We start from the raw sequence: 23295 nt of genomic DNA on the forward strand, positions 1-23295 counted from the left end.
AGTCAACACATTAGGTAAAGTCAAAATATTAGTTGACCCTTCCTCTTGGCATAGTAAGCCAAACTTTAGGAGGTACAAACTTCTTTGGAAGGGAGAAATTTTGGCTTTAAATAAAGTTTGACGTTTTAAACAATTATACAGAACTGACCATATTAATTATTGAACTTCGTCAGCTTCTGTACTGGAACTGCTCTGAGGACTTCTCATTAGCAGAGAGTGATCAGAAAAGTTACAGGACTTCAGCTAAAGCGACAGCAGCAATGTTAGCATCACAGAATGGGTCTGAACACAGAGTAGAGGCAAAACAAAGTTTCAAAACAGCAAAATGAGGAAAGAAAGAAGACAGAGCAGCTAAATCACAGGGAGGAACAGCAAAGGTAGGGGCAGGTCAAGATGAGTGCTAAGTAATGTATGGAGATAAGACAAGAGAAAGTCAGCTGGGCTAAATTCCAACATTTTGTAAACGGTAGTTTCCAAACCCACAGGTCTCCACTGTCCTCTGAGAAGTTTGCATTATTAATGAGTCATGATGTCTGTTCCAATTTCAGTTTAAAAATCAATAAATACAATAATTTAAATACCTCCTCTCTAAAATTGAACAGTGTGAGAGCCTCTTCATATCCACTGAGCGAATATGTGTAGCAAGAGCAGATAAGTGTGTTCATGATTCAAATATTCAGTTAGGTTTATCACTCAACAGAACTGAGCTAGCTGCTTCTGGATCTGACCACTAATCGGTTCTAATTTTTATTCTTTGTCTCGTATTATTTAACTTATATCCAAAACAAACTCGGTTAAGAAAGCAAAAGAAATATGGATGTTGAAACAGAAGTTAGTGAAGAGCACAAAATGATAATAATGTTGTAAATTTATTTCAAAATTATCTTTATTCTGTCTGAAAGTTGAGTTTCATCTGATCAATATCAAGATTCTCCATCTGAACCAGTATTTAAAAGAGAAAAAAAATGATGACAAAGTATACCCCATATTTAAGTATACTTTAGATCATCATTTTGGTGACTATCTTTTCATGTCTTTTATATACATGCACATATATTTTACATAAATGGGATATGTTACAGAAGCTGTTTTATCATGAAGATCCTTTTTCTTTTACATAGAGACGTGTGTGTGTGTGTGTGTGTGTGTGTGTGTGTGTGTGTGTGTGTGTGTTAGTTTACTGAGTGGTAGGTGAGTGGAGGTTTACCTCTACAACCTTTCTCAGACCTACTTATCCCCAGGTAATAATTATAGTAGGAACCTCCATATCCATGGTTCCTCATCTGCTGATTCAACCAACTGTGGAATGAAAATTATTTGAGAAAAAAATTCCAAAAAAGTCCGAAAAGCAAAACTTGAATTTGCCAAGTGCTGGTAACTATAAAGCACTTAGATTGTATTAGGCATTATAAGTAAGTCAGAGATGATTGAAAGTATAGGGAAGATGTGTGTAGGTTACATATAAAGGACTTGGGTGTCTGAAGATTTTGGTATATGTGGGGGATACTGGAACCAATCCCCCTGAGAATACTGAGGCATGACTATTCACAGCAAAGTATGCTTTTCTCCATATTCATATACAAATATTCTATACACAGGCAGGAGTTTTTTGGAGGGGAGGACTACGGTATTTCTCTTTCACGCACACATGCACACAAAATGAATCATATTTTATCAAATTCTCAGCATTATTAAAAGTCCTTGAAGTCAACTGGCATAGATTTAACTCATTTATTTTTAATGAATGATCATAATACAGTGATTAGATAACCTATAATTTATCCAACTTTCCCCTGAGGAAACTTTCCCCTGGGTATTTACCTTATTTTTAGTGTTTTTGCCTTTAAAAAAGGCTACAGTAAACATACTTAGATTTTTACGCACTGGTGCTTCCATTTCTATGAGACAGATTTCCAGGAGTGAGACTGTTGGATCACACGTTAGAGGTATTTTTCATTTTAATAGATATTGCCAGACTGCTTTCAAAAAAGGTTATAATAATTCACATTTCCACCAAGATATGAAAATCAATTCCCTTCCAATCTTTGACAGCATTAGGCATTACTGCTCTTTTAAATTTGCATATCCCTGATTAATGGTGAGAGTAAGCATCTTTTCTTAGGTTTACTGGCTATTAGGATTTGTCCTTCAGTGAAATACCTGTTCATATCATTTCAGCATTTCTCTACAGGGGTCTGTCTTTTTACTATTCATCTGTAATATATTAACCTGATATCTATACTTCCCATTACAAATATACTTCTCTATTATATAATATGTCCATTGAAACATTTTCTTCTCTTGAGTTCCAGGACACTACACTCTCTGGATATTTTTTTTTCTCTTCTCACCATCTGCTTCTTTTCAGTCTTCTTTTCACAGCTCCACTTCTCTACACAGACTTACTCCCTTGGTCATTTCATCCAATTCCATGGTTTTGAATGCCATTTATACACTGATGAATCTCATATATCTACCCCCAAACTCCAGACATCCCTTTTGAACATCAAACTCACACACTTCAGTGTCTCACAGGCATGCATCCACCTCCCTAACCCCCACCTCTGCCCCAACAATCAATTCTTCAGATCGTAAACATAAGTCAGACCATGTCATACTACTCATAATGCTCCAATGACTTTCTATATTTTTAAAAATTCTAAACTCATTGCTTAAAGCTGTAAGACCCATGATATGAATTTTGTCTATCTCCTCAAACTCATCTCTTGCCCTTCTGCCCTGAGCCCTAGCTCATTCTGTATTAGCCTCATTTGCCTTCTTGCTCTTTCTTGAATATGCCAAGCTCATTACAACTTTTACCCCAGAGAATTGTACGACTCCCTCCTCTAGAACATTTGACTCTGCTCAAATGTCACATTTTCAGAAAACCCTTCCTTAACTGAGCAGAAACACACACCCACACAGCATCATATCATATGCTCTCCTCTCTCCTTGCTTCATCTTTTCCCATATCTCTTATGGTTACATTAAATTACAGATTGCTTTGCTTGCTTGCTTGCTTATTCATCTGTCCCACTCTAAACTAAAACATAAGCTTTATGAGGACAGAAAATGTGTCCATGCTTGTTCACTACTAAATCCCTAGCATCCAAAACAGTGCCTGGCACATAGCAGGAATTCAGCAAAAAATTTTTTTAAAGAATGACTAAATGTTGCTTCATTATTTTTTTTTTAAGGTCTTTATTGGAAGTTAATTACTTTGCACTCTTGTGCCAGTTTTTGTGGTACACCAAAGTGAATCAGCTGTATTTATACATATGCTTCATTATTTTTTGACACTGATCACTGCAAAGCCAGCCTAACTACATTGAAAGGAACAAATATATAGCTGTATTGTAGTTCATTCATTTTTTTTTTTTTTTTTTTTTTTTTTAAACTGTCCGAGAGCAGGTACTGGGCCACGTCGCGGGCCCGGGGTCCCCCGGCGCTTGGCCGGACGAGCGCGGCCGGGTCTGGCTGCACCGGGGCCGTTACCGGCTCCGCCTCGGCGGGCCCAGGCCCGGGCCCGGCCTCGGGCTGGCTGAGAGCGCGGTAGGCGCTGACGATGGTGCCGAGCAGGGCCAGGCCGCTGAGGCCCGTGTAGGTGCGGAGGCTGGGCCAGGGGAAGCGCTCGAGGAAGAGCAGCGGCATGGCGGCAGCGGCGGCTTCCAGCCCCCAGGCCTCCCCGCGCTGCGGCCGGGCCCCGACGGCCTCGCGAACGGCGCCCACGAGCTCTGGCGTCGCTGCCGCTGCCGCCGCCGCCGCGCCCTGTAGTTCATTCATTTTTAATGCTTAATATTTTTACATCTATATACCACAGTTTAATTTTCCATTCTCTGTCAAGGACATCTGGGTTACTTCCAAATTTTTTTGCTATTATGAATCACGTTGGTGTAAATATTCTTGTACACATCTCCTAGTACATGCATGTGAGTTTCTCTAGGATTATAGATGTTAAGTCAGAAAGTATGCAAAATTCAACTTTACAACATAAAGCTAATTTGTTTTCCAAAGTGGCTGACCAATGTATACTCCTTCAGTGGTGTATAAGAATTCCTGTTGGGATAAACAAGGTCCTACTGTATAGCACAGGGAACTATATCCAATCTTCTGGGATAAACCATAATGCAAAAGAATTTTAAAAAAAGAATGTAAATATGTGTATAACTGAGTCACTTTGCTGCACAGCAGAAACTGGCACAACATTGTAAACCAACTCTACTTCAATTAAAAAAAAGAAAAAACAAACAAACAAACAAAAATCATGGAGTCTAATAAAACACAGATAATGGCAAAAAAATTTCCAATTGATCCACATCCCCTCGAACATATACTGGAAAATTTCTCAATGTTTGGTAATTTCATTATGATCTTCATTTGCATTTATCTAACTACTAATAAGGTTGAGCATCTTTTACCATATTTATAGGCCTTATGTATTTCTTCTATGAAATGGCTGTTCATGTCTTTTTGCCTATTTTACTCTCTAGCGATTTGTTTTTTTCTTATTGATTCATTCTGTATACTAAAGCTTTGTTGGTTCTGTGTGTAGCAAGCAACTTCCTCTAGGCTGTGGCTTACATTTTCAAGTTCATTAAAGGACTTTTTAATTGAACAGAAGCACTTGATTTTAATGTGCTAAAATTTATCAATTTTTCCTTCCATGGCTAGTTTTTTCTGTGTTGTCACCGAAAATTCTTCCCTACTCCAGGGATATAATATATTCCCCCCATGTGCTCTAAAAGCTTTTCACACTTTCATATCTGTAGAAATGATTTTTGTACATAGTGTGAAATAGGGATCCAACTTCATACCGATACTATATAAGGATAACTAATCATACTAGCATTGTTTAAAACTACTCTCTCCATATTCCCCCTCCCCCACGTGCAATACCACCTTTATCACATAGCATGGTTCCATCTATTTGTGGATCAGTGTCTAGGCAACCATTCTGTTCTACTGGTCAACACAACTCTCCCTGAGCCAAACACTGACTTAATTTACTATTAACTACTATTTGAACAACTCTACATTTTCATATCTGATGGGACAAGTCCCACCATCTTATTCTTACTGTTCAGAAATGTCTTGTCTTGGTTATCTACCCTTCCAAATACATTTTAAAGGACAACAATAAAATGAAAACATAATTTATAAACACTCATTTACAAAAGCATCAAAAAATATAAGATACCTAAAATGTACAGAGAATTATAAAACAATTTTAAAACATTTAAGAAAGCCCAAATCAATGAAGAAACAGACCACATTCATGTATTAGAAACCTTAATAAGATGTCTATTTTTCTATATTAATCCATAAATATAATTCAAATTCAATCAAAATCCCAACATAGTTTATTGTGAATCTTGACAAGCTGATATACTGTTTAACCCTCACTCCTTGATTGGAAGCATACAGAATTATAAATTTAATAGAAGATATAAAACTTTAACCAAAATACATATTAGAATCTAAAACATGATCAGCCTTATCTATTTTAAATGCTAGGTCTTTCTTAAATTAAATTCTAGAAGTGTCCCTTTATTATACTTCAGATAATTAATTCTGAACTATCTATCCTGCCTTCTAGAATTCATGTTGTTGGTAAGCTGACTCTCTCTGAAATATACTTGGTGTTTATCATCTCTTCCCTTATATTTGTCTCTAAACACTTCTTTTGCTTTCTAGTTATGTTCTTCAAAGTCTGTCTTCTGTTTGACTAATTTATTGATTCTGCTTGTTATCTGAGGTGTTTACATACTCTTTACTCTGGCTATTCTTAGTTAATAGTCATCGTTCACATCCTAATGTTCTTCACTGAAAAAAAAAATGTAAAGAACACAGGTGTGTTACAGTATCATAAAGAAAGGCTTTGGACAATCATAAGGCACAGCGTAAAAGGACTTTAAAAAAGCCAGCAAGAAAGGGAAGAAATAGCATACAGGATGGAAAAAGCAAATACTCTTTGCATACTTTCAAACTTAGGATAGCAGCAATTATCCTGAATGGCTCTGAAAACGGGGACCTATGCCCTAGACTGCTGATATCAGACAAAAAGGCAAAATCACAGAAGCAAAGTACAAGTATGATAATCCATGAAGTGCCTCAGAAATGTAACCTACAGCAGCATTAGTAATATTCTAAGGATTCAGAACCATCTGCTAAATGTGTCCAATTGTAATTTATCTCTTTTTAAGGATAAAGATGTGAAATTAGTTTTGTCTTTCTACCAAAAGCATCAATCTACAAAAAAAAAAAAAAAAAAAAGAAAGCAAAAAGCAGACACCAAAACCAAAGGAAAAAAAAATGTAATGAATGTGTTCCTGACAGGGTTGCCAAACAAATATTTAATAATAGAAAGTAGCCAGTAGGAAGAAAACACCAAAAATCCCACAGGATAATCTTCTCAGAGATTCCTGTCTTCAGTTTATGTCTCAGAGATGAAATTCATTACTTGAAAATTTGAATATTTCTACACATAAAACAAAATTAAACCATAAAATAGTCTTAAACTATGCCTGTTTTTGACAAATAAAGGTGGTAGCTTAGCCAAACCATCTTGACTGCCTCATCTATGCAAAAACATTTAAATAATCACTCACAGGCATTTTCTGAACACTGTATCTCATTTTCCTTGTTCTCAATTATACCCAACTGCCTCATATAAGGCTAGGCCTGGGCAAACTAGTGCTCTGTCTTCATTCTTACCTTTTCATCTTTCTGATAAGATCATAATGAGCCCAGGACCTCATACTTCACTGCTCTTGCCTTTCCCACATATGCTGCACATGGATGTCCATAAAAACTCACTGTCCCAGGAATATCTGTTCAGAGCCCTGTTCTTTGCTTATTTTTAAATAAATTACAGGGACTTCCCTGGTGGTCCAGTGGTTAAGACTGCCTTCCAGTGCAGGGGGTGCGGGTTCAATCCCTGGTCAGGGAGCTAAAATTTCACATGCCTCTCAGCCAAAAAAGTAAAAACATAAAACAGAAGCAATATTGTAGCAAATTCAGTAAAGACTTAAAAATAAATAAAAACAAGCACAATGATCAACTGTGAAAAGGGAGTCCACATAATGCGAAAATATTTGCAAATCATGTATCTGATAAGGAGTTAACAGTATTTAGAATATATAAAGAACTCTTACAACTCAATAACAAAAACCTCTGAAATAACCCAATTAAAAAATGGGCAAAGAAAGAGAAAAACAAATATTGTATAGTAACGCATATATGTGGAATATAGAAAAATGGTACAGATCAACTGGTTTGCAAGGCAGAAAGAGACACGGATGTAGAGAACAAACATATGGACACCAAGTGGGGAAAGCGGCGGGGGGCGGGGGGGTGTTGGGGTGCGATGAATTGGGAGATTGGGATTGCCATATATACATTACTAATAAGAAAAAAAATATCAAATTGTACACACTTTAAATACATGCAGTTTATTGTATGTCAATTATACCTCAATAAAAGTTCTTTAAAAAAATGGGCAAAAGACTTGAAAATATATTTCTCCAAAGATATACAAATAGCCAATAAAGGACATGAAAACATTTTCAACATGACTAGTCATTACAGAAATACAAATCAAAACTACAAAGAGTTATCACTTCATACCTATTAAGATGGCTACTTAAAAAAAACCCCAAAAAACCCAAATCCCCAGAAAATAAAAAGTGTTGGCAAAGATATGGAGAAACTGGAACCCTTGTGCACTATTGGTGGGAATGTAAAATGGTGCAGTCCCTATGGAAAACAGTATGGTGTTTCCTTAAAAAAAAAAACAAAACTAGATTATCATATGATGCAGCAATTCTACTTCTGAGTATACACTCAAAAGAATTACAGGCAGGGTCTCAAAGAGATATGTGTACCCACATATTTATAGCAGCATTATTCACAATAGCTAAAAGGTGGAAGCATTCCAGGTTTTCGTCAACAAATGAATGAACAAAATATGGGATATACATACAATAAAATATTATTCAGCCTCAAAAAGGAAGAAATTCTAATACATGCTACAATGTGGATGAACTTTGAGGACATTATGCTAAGTGAAATAATCCAGTCACAAAAAAGACATACACTGTATGATTCCACTTATATGAGGTACACAGAGAAGTCAAATTCATAGAGACAAAGTAAAATGGTGGCTGACAAGGTTTGGGGGCATTGGAGAATGGAGTGTTATTGTTTAATGGGTACAGAGTTTCAGTTCTGCAATATGAAAAAGTTCTGAAGATGGATGATGGTGATGGTTACATAATAATGTAAATGTATTTAATTGTACACTTAAAAACAGTAAATTTTGTGTTATGTGCATTTTAACAAAATTAAAAAGAAAAAATTACAATTAGCACATAAATAGCTCTTTCCAAGACTGGTTTAAACACTTTTCTTACCTGAGCCTTAAATTTTCTACATTAAATAAGGGTTTCTGTCTAACTGTCAAAATGGTTAGAGTGAATTCCGTATTTTCTTTCACTTCTCCCTCTCATCCTATGCAGGTGAGTAAACAGGGCAATGGATTATACTGTACTCTGTAACTCTAAGCAAGTCACTTGGTCAAAAAGTTTAATGCATTTTAGTTTTCTCATTCATCCCCTCAAAATACCAACACTGGAAGTCATCGTAAATCTCATATCTCAGAAGGTACTATCACTTAACTTTTCATTAAAGTTAAAGACCAAAACTGACTGCAGGGATGCAGGAAGCAACAGAACAAAATGTAAAGGAAGAGCCATTCAAGAGGCAGTATTCTCTCTCTGTAAGAGTTAAAGTGTGTAAGTTCTATTAAAAATCACAGGACAATAGATAGTTCTAAAAACTACATTTAAATCTCCTATGATCAAAAAAGGGCTGACACACAGCCTTTTTGTAAGGAAACGCCAATAAAAAAATGCCCCTCTTTCTCACGTTCCTTTTCTGGGTTGGTCAGTTGTATTACTTGTTCATTTAGTCTAGCTGCCTTGTTGATAGGAAAATCTTCTCATCACTTTCTACACACATCTTGCTTTTATTCTTTTCCTTTATGCATCTATGGTTCTCTTCCTTAACCTATCTCAAGCTTTTTAAAGGCAAGGTCATGTCTCATTAATTTTTGTAATGCTAAGTCTATCAAGTCTATTATGGAGATTAACCCAGAGTATATACTCAATAAACACTTAATGGGATGATGATGGAACACTAGTGTTACCTAATTCACACAGCTCCACCTTCACAAGGAAATAACTGGTTAACAAAAAGATGAAACCTTCAATGACAGAAATTAAGAATGTTGCACAACACACTTTAAAACCAGGAAGCATTTCTGTTAACCAAATAGTAGATAAGAGGATTTCCCTAGTGGCACACTGGTTGAGAATCTGTCTGCCAATGCAGGGGACATGGGTTTGAGCCCTGGTCCAGGAAGATTCCCACATGCTGTGGAGCAACTAAGCCCATGTGCCACAACTACTGAGCCTGCGCTCTAGAGCCCAAGAACCACAACTACTGAGCTCAAGTGCCACAACTATTGAAGCCTGCGCACCTAGAACCCCTGCTCTGCAACAAGAGAAGGCACTGCAATAAGAAGCCCCCGCACCATAACGAAGAGCAGCCCCCACTGGCCGCAACTAGAGAAAGCCTGTGAGCAGCAACAAAGACCGAACACAGCCAAAAATAAATTAATTAATTAAAAGAAAAAAGTAGATAAAAATTTGAGGAAGGCTGTCAACAAAGAGTGGGAATAGGGGAAAACCTGCCAATGGTGGTCAAAAAACATTAAGCTATATATATATATATATATATATATAGTTTACACAATTTACATCTCAAAACAGGAAAGAAAAGTTATAAGTAAAAGGTTGGATAAAGACACAACAGCCAAATGTGTACAAAAATAAAAGCAGGTTACAAATACTATAACTTATGAGCTAAAAAAGTATGAAATGGTAGAGAGTGGATCATTATATTTTGCCAAAAGGTACACTACCCTGGAGTTATGAGTACTAAACATTTATGTGCCAAGTGAAGCCTTGAAATTTATTAAATGGTCAAAAATATTGTGGGAGATATGCACAAATATAATAGATATGGTAGTTAAACTTCTGCATCTCAAAATATTGACTGCTACAGAAGCCTTCTTTTTAGGAATACAAAGAACACTTTTAAAAAGTTGATCACAAGGGGACTTCCGGTGGTGCAGTGGTTCAGAACCCGCCTACCAATGCAGGGGACACGGGTTCGAGTCCTGGTCCAGGAAGATCCCACATGCCAGAGAGCAACTAAGCCTGTGGGCCACAATTACTGAGCCTGCGCGCTAGAGCCCGTGTGCTGCAACTACTGAAGGTAGTGTGCCTAGAGCCCGTGCCCCACAAGAGAAGCCACCGTACCACAAAGAAGAGTAGCCCCCCGCTCGCAGCAACTAGAGAAAGCCCGTGCGCAGAACAAAGACCCAACTCAGCCAATAAATAAAAGTTGATCACAGGGACTTCCTTTGTGATCCAGTGGTTAAGACTCTGTGCTCCCAATGCAGGGGGCCCAGGTTCGATCCCTGGTGGAGGAACTAGATCCCACAAGCCGCAACTAAAGATTCCTTACACTGCAACTAAAGAACCTGCAAGATCCTGCATTCTGCAACTAAAGATCCCACATGCTGCAACTAAGACTGTGGGCAGCCAAATAAATAAGCAAATATTAAAAAAAAGTTGATAACATTAAAATAAAACTCAAATTAAAAAATAGTTTAAAGGACTACATACTCTGATAACAAGGTAATCATATTAAAAAACAATTTTTTTTAATTAAAAAATTTTTTTTCATTTTTTGCTGTGCTGGGTCTTTGTTGCTGCATGTGGGCTTTCCCTAGGTTGTGGTGAGTGGGGGGCTCCTCTTCATTGCAGTGTGTGGGTTTCTCAGTGTGGTGGCTTCTCTTACTGTAGAGCACAGGCTCCAGGTGTGTGGGCTTTAGTAGCTGCAGCATGCAGGTTCAGTAGTTGTGGCACATGGGCTCTAAGGCGCAGGCTCAGTAGTTGTGGCGTATGGGCTTACTTGCTCCGAGGCATGTGGGACTCTTTCCAGATCAGGCTCAAACTTGTGTCCCCTGCATTGGCAGGAGGATTCTTAATCACTGAGCCACCAGGGAAGTCCTTAAAAAACAACTTTAAACATTGTACAAAAACTTTTAACCAATGATGATTTCTAAAATTATCTCCTAAACATCTCTTAGGCCAAAAAAGAAAAGAAAATTATAATTAAAATCTACTCTGAAAATGATTATAAAACATTAATTATCCAAATCTATATGTTGAAGCCAAATCTGACCTTAAGAAAGCTCCTAGCTTTAAAATTTTCCATTTTCAAAAAAAATTTCAAAGAGATTAACTAAGAATTTATTTCATGACTTTCGAAAGAGAAGAAAATAAAAAATATCCTTGGGAAAGGTAGTGAAGATGAAATCAGAAATTCATGATGTAGGGGAAAAAAATAGGAGAACTGATTAACCAAAAAAAAAAAAAAGAAGAAATAAAAACCAAGAGCTAGTGTTTTGGTGAAAAAAATGACAAAGCTGACACATCTTTGGCAACTCTAACTAAATATGAAAAACTTTTAAAAATATATAAAATTGGTAATGAGATATAACTATAGTGACTGAGACTTTAAAAGTAACAGAATATATACACACACACACACATAAAAAAAATAACTAGAAGGTTTACTATATCTATGAAATAGACACTTTTCTAGGAAAATAAAAATGGTAGAACTGATTCAAGAAGAGCAGAACATGTGAATAAACCAATAACCATGAAACTGATTTGAAAGATGCCCCCCAAAACCCTCAAAAAGTATCCAAGGCCTGAATTGGTTTTAAGGTCTTTCAAGTCATTGATAACTGGTTGCTAAATATAAATTATTTTAGAGCATTTAAAAATTGGAAAGCTTACCACACATTTTACCAAATCAGCAAAGCTGCAAAAGAAATCAGACAAAACACTATAATAGAGAGAACTGAAAGAAGAATAGACAATTCAACAATAATAGATGCAGACTTCAATACCACACTCTAAATAATGGATAGAACAACTAAACTAGACAGATCAAAAAGGAAACAGAAGACACTATAAACCAACTAGACCTAACAAACATCGATAGAACACTCCACTCAATAGCAGAATACATATTCTTCTCAAGTGTACATGGAATATTCTCCAGAACAGAACATATGTTAGGTCATAATACACGCATCAATGAATTTAAAAGGACTGAAGCCATACAAAGTACGTTCTCTGACCACAAGGTAATGAAATTAGACGTCACTAATAGAAGGAAATTTAGGAAATTCACAAATATGTAGAAATTACCATGCTCCTAAATAACCAATTGGCAAAGGAGAAATCACAAGGAAAATTAAAAATACTTGTAGATTAATGAAAACATGAACATAATATACCAAAACTTATGGGATGCAGTGAAAGCAATCCTTAGAGAGAAACTTACAGCTGTGTACACCTATATTAAAAAAGAAAATCACAAATCAATAACCTAACCTTCTACCTTAAGAAACTGGAAAAAGAATAGCACACCAACTTAAAGCAAATAAAAGGGAGAAAAAAAAAAGATTAGGGTGGAAATAAATAAAATAAACAATAAAAAAATACAGGAAATCAATGAAACCAAAAGTTAGTTCTTTGAAAAGATCAATGAAATTGACAGATCTTAAGCTAGAATGACTGAGAGAAAATTCAAATTAATAAAATTAGGAACAAAAAGAGAACATTACTACTGACCTTACAGAAATAAAAAAGACTATCGGAATAGTATGGATAACTGTATGCCAACTAATTAGATAACCTAGATAAAATGAACAAATTCCTAGAAAGGCACAAACTACTGAAACTCACTGAAGAAGAAATAGAAAATATGAGTAGACCTATAATAAGGGATTGAATTAGTAATAAAAAATTACCATAAGTAACAAAAAAACTACCACAAAGAATCTAAAAAAGCCCAACTCACAGAAACAAGAGTAGAATGATGGTTGCCAGGGACTGGAAGGTGGGGGAAATTAGATGTTGGTCAAAGGATACAAACTTCGAGTTATAAGTGCTGGGGATCTAACATACAGCATGGTGATTATAGTTAACAATAATACTGTATAGATTTGAAAGTTGCTAAGAGTAAAACTTGAATGTTCTCACTACAAAAGAAATGGTAATTATGGGAAGTGACTGAAATGCTAACTAACCCTATTAGGGTAATCACTTTATAATAATATGTAAGTGTATCAAGTCAACACACTGTACACCTTAAATTTACACAATATTTTATGTCAGTTATATATCAATAAAGCTGTTTAAACAACAATAAAACAAAACAAAACAAAAATACCTACAAAGAAAAGCTCAGGTCCAGATAGCTTCACTGGTGAATTCTACCAAACATTTAAAGAAGAATTAATACCAATTTTCACAAACTCTCAAAAAACAGAAGTGGGGGGAACACTCCCTAACTCATTTTTTGAGGCCTGTGTTACTCTAATACCAGGATCCCAGAAATAGACATCACAAGAAATAGAACTATACAGATCAAAATCACTTATGACTATAGATGCAAAAAATCTACAACAAAAATGCAGATCTTCCCATCATAAACTGAAATTATTGTTAAGACAGAAATGCACTTAATACACCTAACATACTGAACATCATAGCTTAGCCTAGCCTACCTTAAACAAACTCAGAACACTTATATTAGCCTATGGTTGGACAAATAATCTAACACAAAGCCTGTTCTATAATAAAATGTTGAGCATCTCATGTAATGTATGGAATACCATTCTGAAAGTGAAATACAGAATGGTTGTATGGGTACAGTTCTAAGTGTATTGGTTGTTTACCCCCGTTGCCTGACTGGTTGTATGGCTGACTGCGAGCTACCGCTCACTGAGAGCTACCGCTCACTGCTGCTACCCAGCATCACAAGAAAGTATCTTACTGCGTATCGCTAGCCTGGGAAAAGATCAAAATTCAAAACTTGAAGTGTTGTTTCTACTGAATGTGTATCACTTTCGCACTATCATGAAGTCAAAAAATTGTAAGTTCAACCATCGTGTGTCAGGGATTCTGTTTTGTATTAGCATACAGAATCCAGCAACATATAAAAAGAATTACGCACCATGACCAAGAAGTTTTATCCCAAGAATGTGAGGTTGGTTTAACACACAGAAACCAATCAATGTAATACATCATATTAATAGAACAAAAGATAAAATACCACATGATTATCTCAATAGATGTGGGGAAAGCATTTGATAAAATTCAACATTTTTCCATGATAAAAAAATTCAACAAACTAGGAATAGAAGGAAACACCCTCAAACTGATAAAGAGCATCTATGAAAAATCCACATCTGACATCATACTTAATGATGAAAGACTGAAAGTTTCCTGCATAAGACAAAGATGTCCACTTTGACCACTTCTATTCAACATTGCACTGGAGGTTCTAGTCAAGGTCATCAGGCTGGATGGAATGTAAAATGGTATAGCAGCTTTGGAGAAGAGTCTGGGAATTTCTCAAAGGGTTAAACAAAGAGTTACCATATGACTCAGCAATTCCATTCCTAAGTATATACCCAAAAGATTGAAAACAATAAATCCACATAAAAAAATGTACACGTTCACTGGAGCATTATTTATAACTGCCCAAAGAAACGACCCAAAACCCATCAACTGGTGAATAGATAAACAAAATGTGGAATACCTACGGAATGTTATTTAGCCATTAAGAGGACTAAAGTACTGATACATGCTACAACATGGATGAACTTCAAAAATGTTATGTTAAATTAAAGAAGCCAGACATAATTAGCTATAAATTACATGATATCTTCAAGTGAAATATCCAGAATAAACAAATTCTTAGAGACAAAGTAGATTAGTGATTGCCATGGCTTGGGGTTAAGGATGGATGAAGACTCACTGCTTAATGGATATGCATTTCCTTTTGGGGTGATACAAATGTTCTAGAATTAGTAATGGTTGTACAGCACTGTGAATAATAGAAACCACTGAATTGTATAACTTAAATGCGTGAATTTTATGTTACCTAAATTATATTGCAACAAAAAAAAGAAATGTATGTACAGTAGTCCCCCATTATCTGCAGTTTCATTTTCTGTGATTTCAGTTACCTGTGGTCAACCATGGTCCAAAAGTATTTAATGGAAAATTCCAGAAATAAACAATTCATAAGTTTTAAATTGCATGCCATTCTGAGTAGCGTGATTAAATCTCAAGCCATCCTAGAATGGGACATGAATTATCCCTTTGTCCAGCATATCCTATCTGTTAATAACTTAGCAGCTATCTCAGTTACCAGATCAACTGTTGCAGTACTGCAATGCTTGTGTTCAAGGAACCTTTATTTTACATAATAAAGGCCCCAAAGCATGAGAGTAGCAATACTGGCAATTTGGATATGCCAAAGAGAAGCTGAGAAGTGCTCCTATTAAGTGAAAAGGTGAAAAGTTCTCAATCTTAACAAGGAAAGAAAACATATAGTTTGCCGAGGTTGCTAATATCTACTGTATGAATAAATCTTCTACCCAGGAAATTGGAAAGAAGGAAAAAGAAACTCATGCTAGTTTTGCTGTAGCACTCCAAACTGTAAAAGTTATGGACACAGTGCATGATAAGTGCTTAGTTAAGATGGAAAAGGCATTAAATTTATACAATAAGATATTGAGAGACTACATTCACATAACTTTTATTATAGTCTATTTATATAACTGTTTTATTTTTTTATTATTGTTAATATTTTACCATGCCTAATTTATAAATTAAACTCTACCACAGGTACATAGGTATAAGAAAAAACCATAGTATATACAGGGCTCAGTATCATTCACAATTTCAGGCATCCACTGGGGGTACTGTAATGTATCCCCATGGATAAGGGGGGATTACTTTAAGGTGTATTCCAGGTATACAAGCACAATTTAATATTTAAAATACACTTATATAATTAATAAAAAGGCCAAAAGAGAAAACTTACAAGACTATTACAATTTGACAAAATTTAACATTGACAAAATTTAACTTCCATTCCTGATAAGAATTCTTAGAAAAATAAGAATAAAAGAATACATCAGTGGAAAACAGTATTGAGGTTCCTTAAAAACTAAAAATAGAGTTGCCATGTGATCCTGCAATTCCACTCCTGGACATATATCCAGAGAAAACTATAATTCAAAAAGATACATGCACCCCAATGTTCACTGCAGCACTATTTACAATAGCCAAGATACAGAAACAACCTAAATGCCCGTCGACAGATGAATGGATGCAGATGTGGTGCTTATATAGAATAAAATACTACTCAGCCATAAAAAAAGAATAAAATAATGCCACTTGCAGCAACATGGATGGACCTAAAGATTATCATACTAAGCAAGTCAGAAAGAGAAAGACAAATACCATATGGTATCACTTATATGTGTAATCTAAAATATGACACAAATGAACTTATCTATGAAGCAGAAACAGACTCACAGTCCTAGAGAACAGACTTGTGGTTGCCAAGGGGTAGGGAGGTTAGGGAGAGATGGATTGAGAGTCTGGGGTTAGCAGATGCAAACTATTATTTAGAGAATGGATAAACAACAAGGTCCTATATAGGGAACTATATTCAATATCTTGTGATAAACCATAATGGAAAAGAATATGAAAAACAATGTATATACATGTATAACTGAATCACTGTGCTATATAGTAGAAATTAATACAACACTGTAAATCAACTATACTTCAATAAAATAAATCAAAAAAAAAGAATATGTCAACATGATGCGGTGATTTCCCTGGTGGTCCAGTGGTTAAGACTCTGCGCTCACAACACGGGGGCCCAGGTTCCATCCCTGGTCAGGGAACTAGATCCCTCATGCCACAACTAAAGATCCCGCATGTGACAAGAAGATCCTGTGTGCCACAACTAAGACCTGGCACAGCCAAATAAATAAATAAATAAATATTAAAAACAAACATGATGTGGGCCCCCAGCTGTCATAAAATTTTATCATAATGTTCTGAAATGTGCACAAATATAATAGTACTACTACTACAACAATACACTATAAAGTCAATTTATATATTAAGTAGAAATAAAATGACACCCAAAAATCCAAATTAATAATTTAATGTCATACTGTTTTGCTGAAATTACATCCTGTTTACAACATGAATATGCCTCAGGTTCTTTTGTGTTTAGCACTCTTACATTGCCCTGGGCTGTATAATAAATCAAATTTCACATTATTTTTCCCCATCAGAATTACCACCAGGCCTCCATTTGTAAAGCCCATCTTGACATCATTAGGTGATCAACAAGACGTTGGAGGCAAAGAAAAAGGAGCATCTAGGATAATTTGAGGTCTTTGTTTTGGGTGTAACTGGCTAAACAGTAATCTTTAACTAAAACAGGAATACTTGGGTTGGGAGGAGTGGCTGGATGAGTTTTTTTTATTTTTTATTTTATTTTTAGAAATTTTATTATTGGAATAATTTTTTTTACTAGAATCTACATTTTTTTAATCGATTCTTTTTTTCATTTTTGAACCTATTAACTTTATTAAGATATGATTGTTATCTGTTGCTTTTTTCTGGACCACAACTGTATCTATTTATTCTTCTTCAATGTTTTTTTTTTTTTTCTGGATTAGTTTTGATGATGAATTTGTGGTATCTGAGGGACAGCTAGATGGAGCTGTCTAGTAGGTAAAGGGATGTATGCATTTGAAGCTCACAATAGTCAGTCAGTCTGGGCCTGAAACAGAGGTTTAGAAGATAGTAGTCTAAAGAATGGTGGCTTGATGCCAAAGAAGAACCTGTAAAGGTATGTTTAGAGAAGCAGAAGAATCTTTTAAGAAAAGAAACTCATGAGGGAAGTCAAGGGAAGAGAATTTTTAAAGGCAGTGTTAATTTCCACAGAAGCAACAATTAGGATTGAAATGAGTTCTATTAACTGGCAGGTGATGGGGACGTCTGGGAGATGGGTGAGAAAGAGACAGTAAAGAAGAGACTTTAAAGAAGCTTGGCTACCCACTGAAAGCAGAGAGCGTAGTGCCTGAAAGATAGGAGAAGTAATTCTTTCCAGTCTGAAGAGAAAGAGTTAGTGGAGGGGAAGAGGCTGATGACTTAAAGTCTATGAAACTTTGTTTAGGTCACTTCTCTACCCTTAGCATCTATTAGGCTACCTGGGACATGGCAAACGCTCAAAAATATTTGCTGAATGTTGAATGAAGAAAGGAAAAGGGTGGGGTCAAGCAAGAAGGGGAGGGTCTTAGTAAGGAGGATGGGGAAGAGGTGATGGAGAGGGAAATAAACATTTTTTGATCATCCGTTAAACTTCAGACTCTTTATGTTCAAAATCCTTGAAATAACCCTGAAAAGAAGGCATTATTGTCTCCATTTTACAGTCCATCAAAGCAAAGAGATAAGGTACCCAAGGTTATTCATCTGCTGAGGGATAGACAGTAAGCAGACATGGTTTCATCTGCCCACAAAGCTCCTGCTCTTCCACTGCACCTTGAAAATGAACATATAAAATATGAAAGTAAAATAATTTTCTGAAAATAAGGGGAAAGAAGTTGAGTTGGAAGAGGGTAGTAAAAGCATCTACTAACACCTGAGCAGGAGGGACAAGGAGCTGACCCAAGTCAAGTAAAAGGAGTGATGAGCAGTGTTGAGGATCTAAGTGAAATTAATCCTGGAGCATGCCTTTGTGATTATGTCTAGCTGGTCTCAGTAGGAGTTTGTAGGGTGAATGCATGAAAGCGTGCATGGGGTGAGAGCAGTTCAAGTAATCATGTAGGTCTAATTTGGATAAGGAAGGAGTGAAGCCAGGAGGGAGCTGGGATTCCAAGAGAAAATGGAGAGGTCAAGGGCTTATTCTTTAGAGTTTACAATAATATTGAATGAAAAGCGCAAAGGAGGAGTCTTTGGTCATCATCAGCTCTATTTCACTTCAACAAACTTCTCTAACCGCCTGCTCTTGCTGAGCTGCCCTACTTCTGTAATTTGCTTTTATGACAATATTAAAAACAAAGGACACATTTGTTCTGGGTGACATGATCCCCCATAGTTAAATAAATCTTTGCCCCAGACAAGGAGCTTATTAAAAACGAACAATGGAGACCATCAAATTTCCTAACTCAATCAAAGGCTTTGTTCTTCCCCTGCCACCCCACCTAGCACGAGAAAGGGTCAGTAAACAACAGCAGTGACAAAACGCTGAGAAGGGAACCACCAGAGTTCTTGAATACCTGGCTTAACACAAAGATTACCCTAGTATTATCCCTTTTGTTTCCAGATAGTTTACCTAGTATAGTGGGGCTATTTTCCAGTAGAAGTGTACTTATTTTGTGTGAGTCAGTGAGCCAGATGTGAGATATAAAACTGTGCTTACTATAAGTCTTCAGAAATATATCTTTTTCAGAAATTGAAGAGTGCCTTATTATCATCAATATCTGATTGTCTCTTCTGAGACCGCTGTATCTAATAGTAGCAAGGAAATCTCTTTTTCATTGGACAAAAGTGACTGTAAAGAAAATACAGAACCGGGACTCCCTAGGTGGTGGAGTGGTTAAGAATCCACCTGCCAATGCAGGGAACACGGGTTCAGGCCCTGCTCTGGGAAGATCCCACATGCCACGGAGCAACTAAGCCCGTGCGCCACAACTACTGAGCCTGCGCTCTAGAGCCCGTGAGCCACAACTGTTGAGCCCGTGTGCCACAACTACTGAAGCCCATGTGCCTAAAGCCTGTGCTCTGCAACAAGAGAAGCCACTGCAATGAGTAGCCCCTGCTCGCCACAACTAGAGAAAGCCTGTGTGCAGCAACAAAGACCCAATGCAGCCAATAAATAAATAAAACAATTAAAAAAAAAAAACAGAACCATCAGAAATGTGTTAGTCCCATGACTTTACATCCACCTCAGAGGGTATCACAAACCTACCCCACCTATAAGTCTTCTGGACTTAACAAAAGCCCATCAAACCCCAGTCATAGATAGCCTGATACCTCCACAGTCTAGTCTTACAAACCCAAGAAAACCCCAGAACCTCAATATTATCAGCCAGGGAACACTAGGTGGTCACACAGTGTTTATACTTGACCACCTAGCAATGGTATGAAGCTTATTACCCTCAACAAGCCATATGTATGAAACTATAATTAGCTTCAAGAAAGTTGCAGGTATATTTGCAGTTCAAAGATTAGAAGGAAAATGAGAGTAGAAATATTTGATCTGTATACCTTTGGAGATCAAGGAAAATACTGGCCGGGGTGGTTAAATGACCTAACATAATATAACTTTCATTTCTTATGTTCACGTGATCTTCATGTATGACTGTGGCTACAGCATAATAAAAAGCTCAGGTCTTTTTAACTCATCTCAAAAATTCAACTGCTGTTCCATATAAACACATATAACTCACATAGATTAATTTCCCTTTGGCCTAATAGACCAGACCCATGCTTTTCAAACTATAAGTAGTGAAATTGATTTTGTAGGTTACAACCTGATTTTATACAAAATGAAATATAAAAATATCAGGATGCATCACATATAGTATGATACGGTGAAAATTTTTTCTAGTGTGTGTGTATGAAATTAATACTTCTTTCTTACTGTCACAGTAAAAAAAAAGTTTGAAAGCCACTCCAGTAAACTGCAACAGAATCAATCAGCAACAATGACTCATTTCCAAGATCTAAATACTTTTTCAAAATTATTGACTTAATCCTCATGTAGCAGTCCGGTAAAGGAGATAAGAACAGTTATGCCTTGTTTGAAATTAGCTGGTCTCATTTTGAAAGTCAAACAGAAGTCTAGAGGGAATTAATTTTCAATCCATTTAACATATGCTAACTCCAAAAAAAATGAACTGAGAATTTATAATACTGCTCCCTCTAAATATGCACTTCCTCCAAAATTAAAGATGTCATTAGTACAAAAGTTCTACTTCAGTGACAAAAAGGAAAAAGAGATCTAAAGCCATGAGTTTATTTTTTCTACTTTTTCCCTACATAAAAGTTTTTCAATCTTCTGTGAAACTCATTTTTATATTTGCTAACCACTACTGAACCTAAACGAACCTATCACTTAACAACAACTCTCATTTTAAACATATTCTGATAGAAACTAAGAAGTTACTACTATGTTAGTAAGAATTACCTAGTCCACTTTGACACAGTACCTTCACTTTTGGGAAGCCTTCGAGACTCTACAAACAGACTTAAGAGAATCCACTCACAGCTTGAGTTTCAGTGATCAAGTGGGAAGAGTAGTTGATTCATAGAGCCTTTTTTTCTGCCAACACGGTCCAGCTTAGTTTACCCCCAAATCCTGAAGCTATGTGGAACCTCTAGAGAAGGCACATCACACTCAGAAATCTGAAGGAGGGGTAATATTAAAGGAAAGTCCCCACAACTCCCAGAGCCTAGAGCCAAATCACTATTATAAAGTCACAAGGAAACTGCTGAAAGACACACCTGCCAAACCATAGAAGCATTTACTGAGACTTTACTAGGTCTGGTGTTTTTAGGAGGTAATTATTAGGTACTTAATTAGCAAACACTTCCTTCATGTATATTTTCACATTTGATTACTAGGAAAAAAGGGCAAGAGTAAGAACTATCACTCTCCCTGTTTTACAAAGAGGTTGTAATAAAAAAAGATGCCCAAACCTAACAAACCAAGACAGTGGTGAAATGAGGGGCTTATCTTTTAACTCCTGGTCTAGTTGTCTTTCCCTATATGGCAGGAAGTCTTGCTCAGAAATCTGGAGGATGTCATTCTAAAGGTTTAGCTCACCAATCATTAGGTTATTTCACTCTTTTTACCTCTACGTGGCTCTCTGTAACCATACAGATGCTACTTACCTAACTACAGCAAATTCTTATCAAGTAACAAGCTATAATAGAAAAGTTCAATTACTGCCTCTATTTTAATCAGCTGAAAGGAGATTATGTATACACATGGCAGTGATATACTGTACATAGAAAAATGCTGTTATAGGGACTGGGAATGCAGTATATTGGCAAGAAGCTACACAGACTAGTAGTAGTTCTTATGATGTAGCTTCTAGGCTCTACTGAACCAGTAACGCTCATAACTACCCTACCTGATATTCAAAGTAGATGTGTTTTCTCACACACAAAGATTTTGGAACCTACACTAAGTCAACACCATGCTATTCATTCAGAATTGATTTTAATGGGTCTCTGCTTTCTTTAAATACACAGCTAATATTTGTTTTTATAGTGCCTTGTATCAAAGTGCTTTCAAAGAGATACAGACTAAAAATAACATAATAAATGTTATAATAGTAAATGTTCTCTGACTGAAGATTTCAAGCTTCACAGCAACTTGTGGGCCCTACAAACACACATGTATGTATGGTCTTCGTACATACCTCCGAATGCTTCTTTACCTAACCTGACATCACATTCCTTGTGTTCTTGTGGCATTCTTAATAGTCTGGGATTAAGACACTTAATAAGTTGTCTTTAAGTGAATTTCTTAAGCTAAGTCTTAGTTCTCTTATGGGGATATAGTGTTTAGTGGGGGGAAAAGGTTGCAAAACTATATACATTACAAAAACTATGTACCTACACATATAGGTGCATATTCATGATGCTTATAAGTATATCTAGGGATATTAATCTTTCTACAATGAACATTATTACTTGTGTAATAAAACTGTTACACAGGTGAAATTAATATATAATATGAAGTTCAGTCCATTCGCTCTTTTAAATAAAGACAGTTTAAATAATTTACAGTATGAGCAAATTGTTTTTGGTGCAAGGTATAGTACTGACTTTAAAGGGTCCTCTATAGTCAGTACTTCTATTCTCTGGTGAAGGAGCAATTTAAAAAATTCTAATTACTTACAGACATTTTAATAAAATACACTAAAGATGAATTATTAGAAAATTAAAATTAAAAAGCATAAGAATACAAACCTCATTTTAAAATCAGATTCACAAACAAGAAGTTACTCTACCCAATTGCTAAAAAAGTTTCTAAACTCTTGCCCTCAATTTCTGTATCTATCTTCTCACTGACAGGTAACAGTCCACAGCCCATGCTTTCAGTAGTACTGCTTGAAATGATTAAGAAACCTTTTTGCAGTGGACTAATAACTGTACTAAGTGGACTATATTTTCATCAAACATCTAGAGACTCTTCTGCAATAGAAGATATTTCTTCAATAAACAGGAATATTTGGGCTCTTCCTCT

At 36.1% G+C, this 23295-nt stretch overlaps 1 protein-coding gene and 1 non-coding gene across 2 annotated transcripts in view; one reads left to right on the forward strand and one right to left on the reverse strand.

Annotated features, from left to right (window-relative positions):
* Positions 1 to 23295, reverse strand: part of HDGFL3 (HDGF like 3) — a 72758-nt gene that overhangs the window by 43141 nt on the left and 6322 nt on the right. The window lies entirely within an intron of this gene.
* TRNAV-CAC (transfer RNA valine (anticodon CAC)) lies at positions 16850 to 16921 on the forward strand. The gene has a single exon. It is a non-coding gene; the product is annotated as a tRNA-Val (tRNA).

This window comes from Hippopotamus amphibius, chromosome 2 (genome assembly GCF_030028045.1).
Source record: "Hippopotamus amphibius kiboko isolate mHipAmp2 chromosome 2, mHipAmp2.hap2, whole genome shotgun sequence".
Lineage (NCBI taxonomy): Eukaryota > Metazoa > Chordata > Mammalia > Artiodactyla > Hippopotamidae > Hippopotamus > Hippopotamus amphibius.